The sequence below is a fragment of the Hirundo rustica genome, chromosome 4 (genome assembly GCF_015227805.2).
Source record: "Hirundo rustica isolate bHirRus1 chromosome 4, bHirRus1.pri.v3, whole genome shotgun sequence".
Classification (NCBI taxonomy): Eukaryota; Metazoa; Chordata; class Aves; order Passeriformes; family Hirundinidae; genus Hirundo; species Hirundo rustica.
In genome coordinates, this window is record NC_053453.1 from 34,800,074 (window position 1) to 34,817,669 (window position 17,596).

General features: G+C 39.5%; 1 protein-coding gene across 7 annotated transcripts in view; it reads right to left on the reverse strand.

Moving 5' to 3' along the window:
• GRIP1 (glutamate receptor interacting protein 1) overlaps positions 1–17,596 on the reverse strand; it is a 231,377-nt gene that overhangs the window by 110,842 nt on the left and 102,939 nt on the right. The window lies entirely within an intron of this gene.

The window sequence follows — 17,596 nt, forward strand, 5'->3', positions numbered from 1 at the left end:
GTGGTTATTCTGAATTCGGAACACAGGTAAAGTCTGCAAATCTTTCTGGTTAACAACACCAATGAGGGGTGAGGACTGCAAATTCAAATACTTATTAGGGTGCCTGAGCAAAAATGTTTTCTACATAATAACTGTCAGATGTGAAAGTAACTAAGACTGCACAGGTGAGTAAGCTAGTATTTTAATTTAAGCCTATGAACACTGAAAGCTTATCGGATCCTTATATGGGTTGGGTACTGTAGGCATGAAGTTGCATTACATTTCTTAATTAGTTCACAGATTCTCATGGCAAAACAAAGGGCCCAAAAAGTTTCTTCATAAACTTCTGAAACCCCATAAATGCAAAATATACCCTATCATTATTGGGAAAGAACAATGAGCCATTAGTGGACTGGTAAGCTGTTCTTAGAATTGGAAAGAATTTTCTTCCAATGCTCTTTTAACAGTAAAATCAGACTGAAACATATCTAGAAATAGGTATAAAAGACTCTAAGGAGCAAAGGAAAACAAACACAACCAACCCTACAAAGAGTTCTTATTGAGCCTTACTGAGAGGCTTAACTGAGACAGGAAAGCAAAATAAAGATCAGACAGATGCAGAAATACATGTCACCCCGAAGAAACTAGAAGAGACAAGGATGTCCTGGGAGCGCTAAAATTCATCGTACCCCAAAGGAAAAAAATCTGTCTGTACATACTAAGACAGTTGCATGAATAGCCACAAGAATTTATCATCAAATTAAAATTTCTTGATGCCTTCATTCACTCTATAGTTAGCAGGGATGGTCTTAAAAATGTGAAAATGTCTGAAGACAGTATTGCTTAGGGGGATTTGTAGGAGAGTTTTGTATTACCTGCACTGACAGACTTGGAGATGAAACTCAATTCAGCAAGCCAACACATAGAAAAAGCAATGGAGCAAAAGGATATGAAGCATTCCCCCTCCACAGTATCAGGAAAAACAATGATGTATTTTAAGTGGCCACACATGCAAAATAGAGGAGAAACAGGCTAGACTCAGAAACACAAATCTCACCTGTTTACACAGGTAGTAGCATATCATCAGCAGGGAGCGAGCCACAGTTCATGAAGAACTCACAGGCCAAACTGCATTGCCCCAAAGCACAGAAATGCCTTCACCTAGACACACAGCTGCAAACCCTGCCGCTCAGAACACTGGTTCTTGGTTCTTGTCTGCTTCTGAAGGAATTGCTCCACGGGTGGCCACACTGCCTACCAGCTCAGCTACACCCATCCCTTTGTGCAGCTGCTTTTGATAACACCACTGGCTTTTTTTCTTCTCGTAATCCCCTCTGGCTAAAAAATCAGACAACTCAGAGTAAACAATTTCAGCTAGTCAGTAGGTCATAAAAAGGTGTCAGCTATGCCAGCAGATCTCTTCACTCAGTGACTACAGGAACTCTTAGGCTGTTAAGAGGCAGGGGTCATTTCCACCAAATTCATACTTTGCCTGCCTCTTACAGTTGTAAATGTGCAATAGTGAAATGTACACTGTGTTAATTCACTCCTTCTTGGCAGAAGACAAGGGATAATCTCAAAGATGACACCTTGCAGATTATTAGGATTCTTAACCAGCAAAACAAAATTACCTTTTTGTCTTCTCTTTTCACTTCTCCTCATGAAACAGCCCCAAACACCAGTAACAGTAGCTGATACATCATCCTTTCAAAGCCCTACATACCATTAAAACTACAAAAATAATGATCAAGTGGACAGGCAAGTACTTCTACTGCTTACAGCTAGTACTGTAGGTTTATTGCCTTTTGCCCATGTGGTAGATAAACAGCTTTTTTTGCACTTTCCTCCTTATTTTTAACCTGATGGCATCTCTACCCTGCAATGGCATGATTCATTCTTTGGTTTAGGGACCATGCTGTGACCCATTTATATCATTTTGCATTGCTCTTACAGGTGTGGGGCATCTGTTCAAGACTAACAGCTCTAAAGACTGCAAGAAAGAACAGTAACGTAACCTTAGAAAGATTATACATGAGACAATGTGTACAGATATACATCTGAAGTGCCTGACACCGTGTCCACAAAATGACCATATGAAATCTTTGGATATTTGCTGTATTTAGTTTAATATCCTTTGAAGGATACCAGCTGGGGGCATATAAGAGGGAATAAAAGGAAGGCCAAAAGATACTTCCTCAAGAGTTAAGTCTAGACATTCAATGTTCCAGGCAGTTTATGACCACTGAATCATTCTTGTGTCCCCCTTGGGGGCTGTGAAAGCTATTGACACAAGAACATTGTTTACAGATGTGGTAATGGCTAAGGGCATTCCCTCCTTCAAGTCTTCCAAAGGGCTTAGAGGACATTTCCATCACTGCTGCTGCCACGCATGTCCATGCAATAACTGCTGAACCCAGTAAATGTGTCCAAATCCTGTGCAGCACCAGGTGGCCCCAGAAGGTGACTTAAGCACAGCTACAACCTGTTTGATATGAAGGGAAAGCTTCTTCCCACCGCACTGGGAACAGCTCCTGAACAGCTCTGTGGCTGTCACTTTAACCCTCCTACGAGGAGAGGAAATGTGAAGATGTTTCACTTGTTTAGCTCTGTGTCACCATTTGTACCTGCTTTTAGACTGCAAAACCATCATTAGAGGGAGCAGGGAAATAACGTGGCATCAAAATTTTACACGAGGAATTGCAAACACGGGAATTTTCTAATATTTAGGAGCTTGAAAGCTGCATTAAATTTTTTCAACAGTAGATGTGAAAGCATTATGAGGGAGAACAGAGAACATTTTTCAGTTCTTCATTGCCCATTCTTTGATGGCTTTACTTATGTCTCACCACAGAACAAGCTGTTCTCTGGACAAGGAAAAACTCAATGTAACAATTTTAGAGCATAACCATGTAGGTCCCAAGTAGACTTCACAACCCAAGCAAGTGAAATCTGAGGTGTTCCTCAAATGTTCCCCACTGTGAAGAATCTCCAACTAAGTCCCAAGACTCCTCAGAGAAGCACATCACATCTTCAGCTGGCTAACCTCCGGCTGTCTCAAGGTACAGGAGTAAGAACAACTTAATGTGTTGCAGCATGCACCTCACGAGTAGAGAATCACGTATCCATAAAGAGATAGAGACTAGAAACACCACAAATTGTCAAGAGGATTGGTTGCAACTGAGAGAACATCCCCAAGATTAGTCCATCAAAAAATAAAAGCACCAGAGTCCCAGTTGTTCTTCACACATTTCTAGATCTGTAATAGTCCATTCACTGAAATTTGTTGTTCCTTAACATTATAAAGAAGAGTATTTTTCACTAAAAACAACGAATTTTTATGAATCCTGCCAGCACAGCACAAAATACCATAGGTTCTCATTCTTCTTATATCTGAAACCTATCTTGAATTTTACCTTTAAATGACATAAAGCTCAACATTATCTAAAAGCATATTTTCTTTGTACAATATCATACCAGTGGTGGTAAATTCTCAGCTACAGCATTCGTCATTATATCCATCGCTTGCAGCTAGAGGCTTTTACAGATAAAAATATACATGTATCCATTGATGCCTGTGGTTTATACAAGCTCTGAAGTTCTGGAAGGCTTACAAAGAGTCTTGATAGAACTTTTAGGATCATTCCTGCAGCTGCTGACTCTCTTCTAAACTCAGACCATTCTGTTAAAGATCTTCCCTTCTGTGAGAAAGCTGAAACACTATTTGGAGCAGGAACTTAAAGCCCACTCTCACAATCACAGGGAGTACCCAAACTCCCAGCTACACAATTCTTCAGTCTTGCTAGCTGACTCTGACAAAATTAATGAAAAAATATCTCAGAGAATATATTTTTCCTGGGGAAGGAGAACATTTTTGTAAGATTTCCTTTTAAATAATGCAGACATCTAGAGAAAAATTAACATCCTGGAACATTCATGGTTAGTACAATGTCTCTACAGCTGTGTCAGAGCAAAAGGGCTATTCACTGTTGAAGAAAGAGACAAAATTATCTTAGCCTCTTCCAACAGATGTATAATGTACAGATTTTCAATGTACATGCTTCAAGAAACAACAGAATGTCAAAAATTTGCTTTGCCCATATGCTAACCCTTTTAGATGTGTTATGAGAGCTCCAACCATGAAAGCAAGCGCCTACTGGTGCAGAGGAATAATAATTTTTCAGGTTAATTTTAGAGCTATGGCTTCAGCCACTTCCAATGAGACTTGATTTTTGAAATGGCAATGCTGCTCTTCAAAGCGGTGCTTAGATTTATCTAAAATTTTTTAAGCATTGCATGTAAAGTAGTCATTAATGGACTAGGGTCCAAGTAGGACAAATACGAGTGTATTTAATCTTAATCCTTTCTTATCAAATTGTGTGCTTAGTGCTCTCGAGAGCAGTCTTTATTAAGAAAACACAGGGTTTCAAATGCTTCCATAAGTAACATTTCTTGGTGTGTGTGACATGGAAAAATTATGAGAAGAAAGAGTTAGAATAGCTCCTCTGGTAATTTTCTTTTCCACATTTAGCAGACATGTCTCTGGTTTTCTTAGAAATCTAATTTTAACAGTTACATTACCAATGAATAACTGTGTTGTCTCTCTAAAGTGAAAATATATTCAATTTTATTATACTTTATGTAAATTTAATTCTTTTTTTTTCTGAATTATATGGTTACTTATTACAGTAGCAGCTCTGTTTTAATCTAGAAGCAAGAGAAGTAGGGTACTGTAATTATGCATAACTGTGAATCCATTTTGTATTGATATTTACAATACCTCAGCAAGCTTGACTGTTTGAAAAATGATCTGAATATCCTCCAAGTTTGCTTTCGCAAAGTTAATTTTCTACGCCTGTGTTTAGGCACCTGAATGGAAATGCTTGGTTTCCTAAATTACTAAGTATGCTGATCTCCTCCCAAAGCTATTTTGCTCATGAAAATTCAGAACTTTTCAAGACTATTTAAAACATGCAGGATCTGCAGAAAGCTCAAAATGTGTCTCGAGAGATATTAGTGTATGGTGAAATTCACTTCAGTGGATTATCTAATAAAGAAGTAATCCTATTTAAATAATACCCCAACCACGAACTACTTCAAATCTGATAAATATGTCTTTTTGTTTATACAGCATCAAGCATTTAGCATGATTGCCATAAACCAGAATCATCAATGAATTGTTACATAATTTTGAAATTCAATTTGAGTTTCACTTTATTGTCTTGAGCTGCTGTTTATTGTTCATGGAAATAATACAGGCACCACATAAGTGATATGTGTGAGGCTTACCCAGAGCAGCTAGAAACTGAAGAGGCTGATGCATGAAAAAGCTTGAAGAAACCAGGGATGTAAACTATTTTCTTTTCTGCGACAGTCTTGGGATTTTTCTGCACATACAACTTCTGCAGAAAACTTCATCCTAGAAGACGGGGCTATAAACCTTTTCATTTAAAAGGAAATTCCTAAGTGACACAGATATGACGGATGGGAAGCATTTCCAGATATTCAAGCTTAATTTTTATTCTGAACACCCTGGTCCGTAGGAAGGTTTTGTTGTCCTTCTTGCACACGTGTAGCTCTGATGTACTGCTGCACTGTATGAAAGTGCCATACATTAGCTTTTGGGGGAAAAATATATATTATTGAAAACTGTTTTCTTTACAAAGTTCTAATAATTAATAAATTTAATTACTTAAACACTGGTAAATGCTAAATCAGCATCCCTCAAGAATATTTGAGCATTAATGCCACACTTCATGGAAAAACACTTTTATAAATAGCTATTAACTTTAAAAATGCATCAGTTACCTTAGTATTACTTTTAATTCTCTACCCTTGGTTAAGCTACTCATAACCAGATGGGCTGGGAAGACAGTGGTAGCTGACAGAGAGAAAAGGGGGCAAGCCATATCCCATGGCTCCTGGAAGCCACATCAACACACTCCTAACTGCTGTGGCTGCCCATCACTGCGGCCTCCTTTGGACAAAAGGCAATTGGCTTCCTGGCCAACAGCAATCCACTGTGTGTTAATCAAACACAATGTGTGGTATGATCTGTTATTACATTTGTGGTTAAAATGCAACAGCAGAAATATATACTGGTCACTGGAATTCTGCATGGCACCTCTACTGTACCAGCAGATCTTAATAGCGATGTCTTGGTGCATCAACTGCACCTGTGCTTTTTCAGCCCAATCTCAGCAGGGGCTTCCCCTACAGTCTGACTGTTTGAAAATTAGGAAGTGGAAGAGAGGAGGAGACAAACCGTCTTCTATGAGTGCAGAGCGCAACACAGGGCAGATCAGGAACACCTGCCCAGGTTGCTGGCATTACAGCCGGCAGGGACTGGGGGAAGAGAGGATGTCAACTAGGAACTTCTCTACTGCTGCCAGGGAAAGCAGAAGCCAGTTGCAGGTGTGCAGGAGGAAGCCAGTGATAAAGGTTAATAGCTGAGCCTGTGAGACTATCACTCAAGCAGCATAAAAAGTAACTGTTTAGAAAACAGGTGTTTAGTTTGCTTCACAGAAAATAGGAATAAGCTAAGTCATTATCTTCAAAGAAAAGAAGTTAGAAATGGTAATTTTTGTTCTTGAGGTTAGTTACTCTGCCTCAATTCCAGTGCCATATTAATGCTTTTTGCAGTAAATTATATAATGTTGTTTTTCAGCCTGTGTCTTTACGTGTCCCTAGTGATGACACTGCCTTCCTCTGGAAGCTGTTCCACAGGATGCATCAGGTCACACAGCTAGAAAACAGTTCCCTCCATCAGTCTGCAAATTTCTTTCCTTGCTTTAGCTGTCATTCTATTATTCCTAATAACATTCTTCCACTCCTCAGAAGACCTTATCAAGAATATCTCTCATGTATTCTGTTCATTCCAGAAACCACACAGATTACTGAGCCTACTGCTTTAGGTTCAGATCCTACCAGTTCTTCTTACCAGGCATGACTTAGCACAAACATTGGCTGAACTTGTCGCCAAAGCACAGTGTAGACACTGATTACGATATTCATTTGGTGGAGTATCCCATTTAACTTTAAAGAAAGAACTTACACAAGTTTAGTGTGGACAACATTAAGAGTAAAGCATACTTCTCCATTTTTGTAATGTATACATTCGCAGCATTACAGTTATTCTTTTTAATCCTGCTAACAAACTTTATTTGATTCTCAGAATCGTTCTGACCTGCCACTAGGAGCTGCATAAACATTATACCAATACCAGTGTATTTATACAGGCATGCCAGTGGGATTGTCCCTCTTATTTATAGTCCAAATGACGCACATTAGACCAAATTGGCATGGCTCAGGCTTAGTGAAAAACAGATCTTTCAGACTGCACTTCTTCCAAGAGTCAGGCCATAAACCTGGCACCCTCCTCATGGCCTTGTGAAATACTGTCCTACTTTCAGCCCCTGCCCTGGAAGAGTTTACTCAGTATACCCACAGAGACTGCACAATAATTTAGACTAACTTCACTTGTCAGCAAAAATGCATTGTTTTTGGAAGATGTGACAAGTTTGAACACAGTGCAGAGTAACATTTTTTAAAAATAAAGCGCTGTGCGCTTTTAGAAGTGGGAACAAAGCACAGTAACAACAGACATGTCAAGGTGACAAAACAATATATACATATTTGTCTTATTTAAAGCTCACATAAAGCCTAGGACACCTTCTGTGCTCCAGACAGCATCTATCCATGCATGTAGTTCTTTACAGCAAAGCTTTTAACCTGTCAAACAATCTTTATTTGCCAGTGTCTCCTGGGTCATATTTAATCTCAAAGCTTATTTAGGGCAAGCAGTTCACTGTCTGCATTATTCCTCAAATTCTGTAAAATGATAATTATTAGATCTGCTTGCCCACATCTTTGCCTACATGCAACTTAGTCCATGTGTGAATCAGCTTTTTGCAATCCTGTGGAAAATACAGCAATAAAGAAATAGATAAAAATTAATGTACGGCATACATAAAAAATTATACCTCCCATAACCTTCAAGAATGAAGACAAATAATTTTTAATCATTCTATGCACTAATCTCCCAAGCCTAGGATCCCTTCTCTTTCAGGAATTCATAGATGTACCTTCACAATGGCTTTGGCTCTGAATCTCCTGGAAACAACAACAGCCTTAACTTATTGCCAGCCACAACTGCAGGAAGAATAAATATGGATTTAGTTTGCTCATACTGTGAAAATTCTACTTAAAACTTTTTCCCCTCACACTACATCAATGGTGATGCAATTATTACATCTTTCTGTGTATTATCAGCACATTGCCAGAATTTTCAGATCTATCACGATATGTGTATGTATGTTTAATTTTAACAGTGGATTTACTAAATTCATAAAATAATTTCAAAATAGACAACAGAAAGCAAGCAAAAATAACAAGAAATATCACATATTAAAAATAAGTTAAATCAACCTGATGCAGCTAAAGGACTCATTCTGCATGATGTTCAAGGCAAAAGCTCAGATCTTGCAGACTGGTCATATAATGAAGGTCAAATAAGCCCTTGTTTTGGCAGACCAACAGCATGACGAATGCCAGAGTCCAGATCACTTTATCATACCTAGTCTTTACCTTATCCAGGTTTTTAAAATGAAAGACTGAGGGAAACCAAGCCGATTTTAAGAGACAGAGTAAAATATAACTATTAATAAGACATGGTGTATAAGACTTCAGACCCAATGAAGTGCCAAATATATTAACATCTGCACACTATTCAGGCTGTGTGTCCTAGGGTAACTTTATGATGCCTGTATCCCCAATCGTCTGTTCTGTTTGTGCTGTATATTGAGTCCTGTGCCTTTAAGACTGGTTCTAAGAGCAAGGAGAAGCGCGGAGTTTGTTTTGAGAAAACTGCCTGACTCCTCCACATTCTTCTGCTCCAGACAGCGTGTTCGGCGGAGGCTTGGAGAGACTGCAGGACAGAGATTTCTTTTGCTTTTAGTTAGTTTCAGCTAGCTAGGGCAGAGAAGTTCCCTGGACTGTTTTTTTCCTTTTTCTTAGAACTGTTTAAACCTGCTCTGGACTGAAAACCCAGGGGAGCACTGGGGGCTGCACCTGCGGCCCACCGGGGCCTGGACCTCGGCATTTTCCAGCAGCGCCGGAGGGACTGGGACTGAGGAGAGACACTGAGAGAGAGAGCCAAGCTACACCCACGGCAAGGACTTTCTCAATTTGCCATCTCACTTCAGAAGGAGAGGTTTTATTGTTTCATACTATTCATTCTTTATACTTGTATGCACTTCATTTGTTTAGTAAAATAGTTTTTTCCACTTTTCTCCAAAGAGGGTTTTGGGTTTTTTTTCCAGATCGGTTGGAGGGAGGGGCCACGTGGGTTTGCTTCCTTAGAGGGATCCTACACAGGGGTTTTCTCCCAAATTTGTCCCAAACCAGGACACTGTGGAATAAATCTGTACTAAAGCTCTGAAAAAAGAAAGTTAAGAAAAACAGGCCACATCATTATTTCACATTATTTCCTATTTTCTTCATGATCTGAAGTCTCTAAAAGGAGAGCCTGGTGCAGAATACAGTACACATTAATGTAAACTGCCATCGAGAAGGAAGGGAGGAACATTCCTAGGCATGCAAGGAGCAAGAGGCTTTCAATTACTTGCTGCAGCTTAGAAATCCAGGCGACAACAATATCTTACTGGCCATGCCAGGAAGCAGCCGTAGAACCAGCATCACCACCCCTATCAAGCAGAAAATACAACCACAGGCACAGCTGCAATATTATTGACCAAAGCAACAAGAGAACACAGAGGACAGTATCTGTACTAATAACCAGGGCACAATGTCTTACAGATTACAGCATAAGCGTGATCTTTAAGGTATTTCAAGAAATAACTGGTATTTTTAAAAAATGCAACTAATTCAAGCTGATTTCTATATTGCACAAAGCAAGTGGTTTGCTACACAGTCAGAGTTGAGTTGAACACACCCGTTTGGACTGTGAGAACAGCAGAGCAAGCCACTGTGACTCACAAGAATTGTTGATTAGGGCAGTAGCTTTTACCCTTTGTCTGTCAAGCTCTGCAGTATCACACACTACTGTGACACAGCTCTTGAAAGGCCCTTAAGAACAAATGATACTTTTACTGCAATCTAGTTCTTAAGGTGTACAACACGACTGTATATCTAAACAAAGAAAAATAAACCCATTAAGACTAACAGGCACCATCATCTGCCCTGAGAGCTTGAACAAAACAAGTTTCAGCCCTCCATAGCCAACACATTCTGACTTCCAGCTTTTACAGAAGCTCAAAGATATGCATTGGTTTTAGCTGGCTAGAAATGTAAATGCTTCTGAAAGCATTTCCAAAAAGGAGTTAGGACTGTTAACTCCTCAGATGGACAGTAGCAGCTGAGGGTGCTTTCAGCTTCTCTGATAACATTCCTTGAGAGGAAAGCATGGGGAAGAGAGGCAGACCCCTGGAGGAAGGGCATCTCTCTTCTGTGCGAGTGCATGAGCATGTGAGGGAGTGGGAGCACCAGCAGGGCAGGGTGTAGAGGATGAAAGAAAGTACAGGCTGGTAACTAGAATCAGTGGTGAACATGTTGTATATGAGCATCAGATAGAAGGAGGAGAAGCTGTGTTAGAGTTTACAATAAACAAATAAATAGAATCTGTTTGGTCCAAAATTCTTGGGGGTGGGGGGAGGGAAGGTGGTGTTGGGAGGAGGAGGGGACAATTGCTTGCCCTGAGTTAAATGTCTAGGCAGATGTACTTTAAAAATAACCTGGGTTCCCATCAATCACTCTGAAAAACAAACACATTAAAACCCACCTAAAGTGGTCTACCAGCAAAAACCCTATTTACAATACATAATACAGGAGTCAAATTATTCTTTGTGTGGCTTATAAAACATCTTGCTAACACTTTCCCCTTGTCTCTCACACTCCACAAAAAATCCATTACTATTCCTGTCTACTTGCCTTAAGAGAATAAATAATAATAAACTCATTGTCTATGAGGTTTATGGGTGTTCAAAGCTGCCAGTCACCTGCCATTTCCATGTAAAGTACAAACCCAAGCAGATTTGTCCTTGAGGGAGTTGTAGGGCAGCTGTGCTGGTGATATTGACCCTAGGCTTTCTGAACCCATTCTGTCTCAGAGTTTATAATAAAAATGCTGTTTTCTCTCTGTCAAAAGACACTTCCAGCAAACAGCTCTGTGAAAGCAGCTCCCATGCTTCAATATTTCTGTGTAAGGTCAGACCAGAGACAAGGGATGCTGAACAAAGCTGTGCTTTTGCATGTTCCACAGCAGCATTCCTTCTGCCTGCTTTTTGAGTCCACACTTTTTCCTTTTGAGGGATTTCAAAAAATACATTTTAACAGTGTATACAGAATAGAAGGAATAATAAACAAGATGAGGTCTGACAGAAAACATAATAGAAAATAAATAAATGCAATACCTAGGATGCTGTGTGTCAAGTAAGGGAGAGGGAGAGAAGAGCAAGACCAAACTATATCAGATTGCAGAAGAAAAGGAAAGGAAGTAACAATATGAGAGAAGATGAACTGGAAGAGACTAATCCCACTTCTCAATTCCTTCTTGATTGCCTCCCAAGCTCCTCTAACAAGTTATATTTCCTTTGCTATCTACACAGTACAACTGAAGCAGCCTGGTTTGAAGTCACACAGATGTTAAAAGCCCTTGGCTTGGAGTTCCTACTCCTAATAGCAAAAGGTCAATGGATAATTCACTGGAGAAGTTGAATTGGCAAGAAACACCAAGACACCAGTATTTACAGCAGGAACTAATACTTTGCTGCTTCCCTTCCCAAGCCGTGTCCTCTGCTCTAGGTTAATGTTCCTCCCAGTGAGATGCAAATGAACAAGGGAGATAGTGAGAACTGTATTTATTTTCTGTCACCATCACCAGCTCAAGAAACCTGAGTGGGAACTGAAAACAAGCTATTGAAGTTCAGGAAACAAAACTCTTAATACTTTTGCTACCATGCAGGAATTTTTGGTTCAGACATATTCTGTTTAGCAGAGAAACACACAGAACAATGGCAGTGCTGCTTCTGCCATTATATGGATGAAATAAAATTATAGAAGTGTCAATGACAACTTAAAGACAAAACAAAGTGAACAATAAGGTCTTGGCAGAGAAATTATTTCTTTAACCACCACACTTTCGTACCCATTTTTCTCTCTAGCATAATTTTTTCAGGGACTGGGTTAGCCTCAGAATTGCTCCCATTGCTTCCAGTATGAAAGTCTATTGAGACTTGCATGTAAAAAGTTAATTAGAAGTTGAATAAAATGACAACAGAGATCAAAGAATGTCTATTCCCCGAATTCATGCCAACATCCTTATATATGCAATGTTTCATACAAGTAATATAAGTTATTTCAAGTTGTTCTTTTCAATAAAGATTATGATAAAGAATAAAATGTTCGCATTATTCTTTTCTAATGGATTTATTAAAATTAAATCAGAAGTTAAAACAAGAAAGTTAAACCCAAAAGGATTACTCTTTCATTGATATTGCCAGGATATCTTCAGTTTAGTCAGACTGGGTTATACAGCAACAGTAAAAGCAATAATTTTCCTTAAGACCCTGATCTGAAAGAGTAGGTCAGTTTAAGGGATCATCTGTTCCTATTAAAGCCAAATGAAAAGGCAGTGAGATTTTAAAGTTAGCAAACCACTTTAGATTGAAACACAGGCTGGATGCTGTTCTGATTTGGGATGCTCTCCTGCTCTGGTTTTGCTGCTATTCAGGCACATGCAGGGCTTTTTGCTCTCTAAGTGCATTTAGAAAGTCAAGACATGTACATTTACACAAAATGTACAATAATACATTTTTCTGTGTGGTGATATTGTATTATGTTTTATAATGTAAGGAACAAGTAAGCAAAATCCATCACAAATCTATACGTCTTACTTTCTATGTGCATTTCTAAAATATGGCACTTAATATCACATTCCTAAATGCAGTTATAACAAAACAGGCCACTACTGTAGCAGCTTCCCGTTGAACACCCTGGCAAACTGCAGTGAGCATGACTGTCTGCAAATTTGATACACAATTTCTGTGCAAGAATAAAAAACTGGATATTGGAAGACACACATTCATCATTCTAGTCTCTTTTAAAGAAAAATATCATAATATTTATTCTCATAAAGCTTATATAAATAAATGTTTGCAACACAGTGATTTACAATACAAAACAACAGCAATTTCAGAAGAACAGCATGTTGATATAAAATGGCTATAAAAGGTTGTTCAGTATTTTTTTATAAACACAATCTGTTCTGAAATTCCCAGATGTGTGGGCTGCCATCCCTTTCTTCACAGATTTTTTTTTGTGTGTGTGTGCTCATACACACTTAAGATAGACAGAAGTTTGTTTAAGTGCATGAAAGTGCTGGAAGAGAAGAGGCTGCAATCCATTCATGCATACAAACACTGATGTACAAACACCAACACTATAGTGGCTTTCCCTTTAAAAAAAGCCCAGCTTTATTAGCTTAATTTCATTTCAATTCGCTAATTAGTATTTAAAGACGTTGCAATCATTCATGCATTATTTGCAACTAAACTCCAGTCTTATACACATTTTAGTCTTTTCCACTGTACAATGGAAACACTGGTTTTTATGTGAGCAGGTAAGTGATAAAGGAGTAGAGTGGATTTGTAAAGGTATGGGTGCTGATTTGACTGACCCAGTTCCCTTATGAAAACCTGCCTAATAAGAGAGAAAAGCTATTCTGAATTATATTTATAATTACAGCTCTCCTGGACAATCTTAGTGAATCATCATTTCTTCATGCTGGCATTTTAGCTTGCCAAAAAGTAACTCCAACGCCTGTAATTTGCTAGCTCCCCATACAACTTAGAATATTGCCAGTCCATCATAATTTTTTCTTCCCCTGCCAATTCAAGGCAGTACACTGGAAAACCTCATGACAACCCAGAGAGGACAGTACTTTATGCCTAACAGTGACACTGGCAAAGATCAAAGACGGAGAAGAAAACGTTAATTTAATTGATGGGTTCAGCAGGCAGATATTAGGCAGATGTCACACATTATGCATATATGTGCTCCTACTTCTATCACCTCCAGCCTTTTACCAAATAATTTAGGCCAATCATCCAAACCCATGAAGCACCATGGAGCAAGGCACAGCAGTCAACTCATCCGCAAGATGGGATGATTAGCACTTAGAATGCAACTCTGTGAACCTCTATCATTATTTTAATGACACTTTATGTGCTAATTTTAAATACAACAGCTGTTTCCCTCAAGTTCTTGCTACTGGATTTTGCTAAAGATCACCTTTAACATTACAACATAAATTCAGTGAGATCATATATAAACAGAAAACATTCATTACCACCTCAATGAACAGTAAGATTTGTGGGGTTTGAGATTTTACCTTTAAGACATTCTATATGAACTGGCTAAATTCAGAAAATAAATAGTGGTATTAGTTCTGGCAGAAAAGCCAAATATGCATAAAGATATGGCATTTAAATTATTAAAAAGTATATAGAGCTATTCTCACACTTAAAATCCACATTTTTTTCCCTAGGAAAGGACTATACAGTAGATTCCATTTGTGAGACACTACATTTAAAAACGATGCAATAAAGACCCTGGATAAAATACATCTTCACTTTAGTTGACCTCAGAAATGCCCCCTAAATAAAGTATCATCTGACCTGTCACTAGAGTTTTACAAAACAACAATTCTCTTCTTTCTTCAGGAGCATTGTGCAAGGAAACAAATTTCTTTCTGTAAAATATAATTTACATTTGATACTATCTACTATTTATCAAGTAATTTGAGTTTATCAAGAACTTATCAAGAGAAAGCTACTCTGAAGAAACTAAATCTTAAGGAGAGCTCTTCATGAAGTGCACTTTATGATCATTTCCAGCTCTTGCAAGAAAGTGGTCTGTTAATCTAGCTTCAATTCACCATGGCCCGATGGCCAGCACTGGCCTGGCTCCACTTGTCATGGAGCATTTCCCTGCTGTCACACATGGCTGCTGGAAGCAGTCAGCAAGAAGGAGAAATGATCCTGCAGGCAATTACATGTGTCCTCCTAGACGAGTTTCAAACAGCAGAGAGATTTTGAACTGAGCCCATGCAGAACAAAGCACAGCTATGTAGTGACCCATGTTTCATCTGGACTGCTATGTTTGATGCTGCTGGAGACTGTGTTTTGTTTTTTCAATGTGTGCAGCCACATAAAGGGATCAGGTTCATGGCTTATGGGGACTAGAACTGCAACTGCCACCCAGCAGCACTGTTTTTCCACCACAGTAGGTGACATCCTCCCCAGACCCAATGCAGGCATATTTTCTATTACAGTGCTCTGAAACATTCACTAAAATTGGCAGATATTTTCAAAGTTGCAACAGCAAGCTGACAAGCTGTAAGCAGATGATTTCTGCTGCTAAAACACTTTGAGGGGAAAAAAAAAAAAAGGCACACTAATATTACCACGGATAACTACAGCTCTGACTTCTCCCTGGTACCCTCAAATATGCTCCTCATTAGCCTGCCTTCTCCTTTGGTGTCTAGCTACCATCTCTACACAGGAATGAGAGCATGAAGGAGAGAGGGAGAGAGGGAGACTGCTCTGCTCTTGGTTTTGAACACTGCTCCCAGCTAACCATGCCAACCACTATTCACTCTAGACCAAAAAAGTCATAAAATCAAATTTTAGTAACTGCTGTAAAGTAAGGTTCAATAAGATATTGCCATCTCTGATCCTGCAGAGTGTCCTTATGCTTTTGAAAAAATTGTACACTGATATGGCCTAGAACTAAGGCTACTTTATTTTCAAGTACGAACAATAAATGTTCAAAATGTGTGCAGATGTGGCACTTGAGGACATAGTTTAGTGGTAAACAAGGTAGCGCTGGGCTACAGGCTCAATAATCTTAAGAGTATTTTCCAGTCTTAATGACTGTATGTTCTAATAAAGATTGTATTTGCAGATCTGTATAATTAAGTGAGCTATCCACCATCATTTTGTCCACTGCAACCTTCCCAGCAAGTGAGTCCAGCCTGAGCACAGACCCAGGAAACTGGTGCATGTATCAGCGTGTAAGCTGGCTACAAATTTAGAAATTTGACTGATAAGAGCTCACCTTTGACAACAAAACAACATACCATGAACCTCTCAGCTCTCTGCTGATGTGACCTTGCTAGGAGAGGCCATGAGCATCATACCAAGCACTATACTTGGTGCTGCTCGTTGGATCTACAACCGGGGGAGGATCTGAGCCAAAGCCTTCTGAATGTGGGACCAAGAGCTTGGGAAGCAAAAAAAGCAGAAGAAACATGATTGCACTGTGTTCAGACAAAAGGACTTCATTCCTCAGATCATTCTATCCTGATTTGAAGTAAAATGCAAACGTGAAGGTGCTAAAAGATGATTGGTGGCATTAAAGTCAATCTCCTATTTCCCCTACTACCTTTTTACAATAATCTTAAAGTTTAAAGCTTCTGCTTGCTTTGACACCAGGGCCCAAACAAATATTTCCATGATTAAGTGAAAAAGAGGTCTGTTTACTTGGAACAATAACAACAAAAACCATCAAATGAAACAAAACAAGAAAGCCAGAAAAAATGGCACCGACAGTCTCTTAAAAATGGTTACTGACAGTCTCTTCCCTCTTTTTTGGGCTTCCACTCATTATTTCTCTTGAGCAGCTGTCCGCACAACAAAAACCTTATCCCCCCCATCCCAAAGCACTGTCACTACAGATTTAATTTTTTTTACAATTGTAATACACCAGGCAAGGAGTAGTATAAAAGATAAAGGGAGATTTTTTTTTTTTTTTTTTTTTTGTAATGAAAACAAATGAATTAACTCCAATTGCATTCTCTGATGCAAAAAGCAACTGCTCAAGAGGAAATGGCCTCAAGTTGTGCCAGGGAGGTTTAGATGAGACATCAGGAAAAATTTCTTCATGGAGAGGGTTCTCATGGAAGTGACTGAGTCACCAGCACTGGAGGTATTTAAAAGACATTTAGATATGGCATGATATAGCAGTGGACTTTGGTGGTGCTGAGTTAACGTTTAGACTCGAGAATCTTACAGGTCTTTACCAACCTAAACGCCTCTGTGACTCTGAAGTCACTGTCACTGAGTGCATGGAAGTTGCCAGACCCAAAGTTAACTCAGATCCAGGAGGAAAGAGCACGCTTTCGAGAAGACACAGCTTGTTTTGCACTGAGCTGAGCAGCTCCATACCCTGCAGTGCACAGCCTGACCTCACTGCACTTGGGGGCTCGCACGCTCAGAGTGCGCCCAGCCCCGGTGCTGTCACCACCCTGAGCACTCCGGGGGCAGCAGCAGCACAGGCTGCAACTTACATTTCCCTCGTTCTCCCTCGCCCTGTTTACCTTTGCTGCCGTGCATCTGGTCGGGTTACCCTCAGCTCTGCCAGCCAAGGACGGTGTCTCCCAGAGCTCTCTCTAGGCCGTCCTCCCCTTGTCACCCTCCTGCCTGCAGCAGGAGAGCACACAGAGCGCTCACTGGCACCTCTCCCACCACGGCATGCCAGAGTTCCTGAAATGGGAAATTACAAAGGAAACACACCATTTGCTTGAGAGGAAAGCATGGCAGAG